Here is a 3,441-nt window from a genome sequence, read left to right on the forward strand (position 1 = left end):
TCCAGATTTATGGTGCGAATCTCTCATGTTCTTGTGATCTTGGGCAGGAAATATCATCTCCTTGATCCTGGAGTTCTACATTTTTTAATGGGGATAATGCCAGCCTCAGAAAGCTGCTATGAGGAGTCAGTGAGACAAGGTGCACAACTCATAGCTTAGTGGGGCCTGTTAGCCCCTTGAGATCAGCACAGCATGAGTTCAAATCTCCCACTTGCCCCTGTAAGCAAGTTAGTGCTTGTTAGGGCTCAGAATAGTACCTGTTAGGAAGCACTAGAGAAGCCGGGCATGATGATTCACGCTTGTCATACCAGCACTTTGGGAGGTTTAGGCCGGAGGATCACTTAATCCTAGGAGGTCGAAGCTGCAGGGAGCTATGATTGTGCCACTGCACTCCAGCCTGGCAGACAGAGCAAGACCTTGTCTCAAAAAAAAAAAAAAAAAAAAAAAAAGGAAAAGAAAGAAAGAAAGAAAGAAAGCACTAGAGAAAGTCCTATGAATTTTATGGATCACTTTTGTGTGTCTTCAACTCCAGGCTTCTGGAATGTTTGCCTTTGATCATAATTATTTTTCTTTTTTAGAGATGGGATCCCACTATGTTGCCTAGTCTGGTCTCGAACTCCTGGACTCAAGTGATTCTCCTGCCTCAGCCTCCCAAAGTGCTGGTATGACAGGTTTGAGCCACCACACTTGGCCTGGAACGTCCGTCTTGAGTGGTAAAAAGTGTGGATTCTAGACCCAGTAATTTAATAAATACTATTTATGTGATCTCGGGCAAGTGAACCTCTCTGGGCTGCAGTTTCCTCATCTGTAAAGTGGAAATGATAGTAATACCTACTTTTTTTTTTTTTGAGACAGGGTCCAGTTCTGTCACCCAGGCTGTAATACAGTGACACAACGACCATGGCTCACTGCAACTTTGACTTCCCATGCTCAAGTGATCCTCCCACCTCAGCCTCCCAAGTAGCTGGGACTACAGATGTGCACCACCACTCCTGGCTAATTTTCTTTCTTCTTTTTCTTGTGGACATATAGGATCTTGCTATGTTGCTAGGGCTGGTCTTGAACTCCTGGGCTCAAGCAATCCTCCCTCTTCAGGCTCCCAAAGTGCTGAGATTACAGACATGAGCTACTATGCCTGGCTAGTAACACTTCCTTCTTAAGGCTGTGATATAGATTAAATAAGTCACTGTATGTGAAGTACCCAGCACAGACATAGCACTATATAAAAGTTATCCTGCATAATGTTGATACAGATGTGAAATTCCATCCCTTCCTTAATTCCCACAAACTCTAATTCAAAAACATTTTTTTTGTGTGTGAGTATATTAGAGCTTACAGAAACCTTTGGGTTTGCGCAATGGGTAAAGGAGGGATTTACTGCTTGTTTCACACACTGCTTCAAGTCGAAATGTAGACCATTCATAAACTCCAGCCATGCCTCCATCTGTGGCAGCCCCTCACCATGTCACCCCATGTGGTCCCCATCCTCTCACCTTCTCAATGGTTCCTTGCTTCTCCCTCCCTCCACCTCCATCTCTTCTCCTCAACTCTCCACCCTGGATCATTCTTATCATCCCATCCAAATTCTTCTCCCTTGAGTATGCCAAGCAATTCTTCTCTCCCCAGCCCTTACTTTCTGCACAAGCACGTGCAACACCCACCCTCACCTCCCATGTGCTCAGCAGAACACAACGATTGATATGGTTTGGCTTTGTTTTCCCACCCAAATCTCATGTTGAATTATGATCTTCAGTGTTGGAGGTGGGGCCTTGTGGGAGGTAACTGGATCATGGAGGGTGACTGTTGTTCTTGGGATAGTAAGTGAGCTCTCATGAGATCTGGTTGTTTGAATGTGTCAGGCGTGGTGGCTCATGTCTGTAATCCTAGCATGTTGGGAGGCCGAGGCAGGTGGATCACAAGGTCAAGAGATCGAGATGAGCCTGGTCAACATGGCAAAACCCTGTCTCTACTAAAAATACAAAAATTAGCTGGGCATGGTGGTACATGCCTATAGTCCCAGCTACTTAGGAGACTGAGGCAGGAGAATCGCTTGAACCCAGGAGGCAGAGCTTGCAGTGAGCCGAGATTGCACCACTGAACTCTAGCCTGGTGACAGAGATTCCGTCTCAAAAAAAAAAAAAAGAAAAAGAAAAAGAAAAAGAAAAAGAAAGGTGTGGCACCTCCCCCTTTGCTCTCTCTCTCTCCTGCCACCATGTGAAGAAGGTGCTTGATTCCCCTTCACTCTTCTGCCATGATTATAAGTTCCTGAGGCCTCCCCAGTCATGCTTCCTATACAGCCTGCAGAACTGTGTCAATTAAACCACTTTTCCTCATAAATGACCCAGTCTCAGGTACGTCTTTATAGCAGTGTGAGAATGGACTAATAGAAAGAAAGACCTTCCATTTAAACTGGCCCTACCCTCCTTGGAAGGCAGTTTGAGTTATAAAAAGAAATGAGGCTGGGCACAGCGGCTCACGCCTATAGTCCCAGCACTTTGGCCAGGCTGAGGTGGGATTGCTTGAGTCTAGAAGTTCAAGACTAGCCTGGGCAACACAGTGAGACCCTGCTTCTACAAAAAAATTTAAAAATTAGCTGGGTACAGTGGAGTATACCTGTAGCCCCAGTTACATGGGCGGCTGAGGCAGGAAGATTGCTTGAGCCAAGGAAGTCAAGGCTTCAGTGAGCTAAGATCACACCACTGCACTCCAGCCTGGGTGACAGAACAAGACCCTGTCTCAAAAAATACATGTAACCTTTTGTTACAGGTGTGTAAAGACTATCCTAGAGAGAGTATAAATTACACAGGTTCAACTATTAGCTAAAATATACGTGTATTATATTACATTTACCCCTTTACCTTCTCACCCCCTTCCTCACTAGACCTCAGCTCTCACTGTTCCAGGGAAAGGGAGCCACGGCAGAATAGGGAGAGAAACCAAGGAAGTTAATTTCCAAATATCCAGGTCCTGCTGATTAAAAGGCAGTTCACACAGAATCTTAGGACAATTTTGACAATCAGTAATTTTCGCTTTACAGTGTTGAAGTTAGGACATAACCCCCACATGAGATGGGCATCTATAGCTCAAAAAGTGTTGATGGTCTTCTTAGAAAAAAGAAAATTAGGCTTCTAACAGAGCAAGAGAGTAAAAGTGAACATGAAATCTTTGCACAGTTATTTGAAAGAGAAAATTCTGATTTTGGCAACGAGATCTACCATGCTTATGTGGATACTTGTTTCAGCTACAAACATAGGGAAATGTTCAATAAAAGTCTTGAAACAGAGCTGGGGTCTCACTCTGTTGCCCAGGCTAGAGTGCAGTGGCAGGATCATAGCTCACTGCAACCTCCAACTCCTGGGCTAAAGGGATCCTCCTGCCTCAGCCTCCCAAGTACCTGAGACTACAGGCGCATGACACCAACCCCGCCTAATTTTTTAAAAT

Source organism: Chlorocebus sabaeus, chromosome 2 (assembly GCF_047675955.1).
Source record: "Chlorocebus sabaeus isolate Y175 chromosome 2, mChlSab1.0.hap1, whole genome shotgun sequence".
NCBI classification, from domain to species: Eukaryota; Metazoa; Chordata; class Mammalia; order Primates; family Cercopithecidae; genus Chlorocebus; species Chlorocebus sabaeus.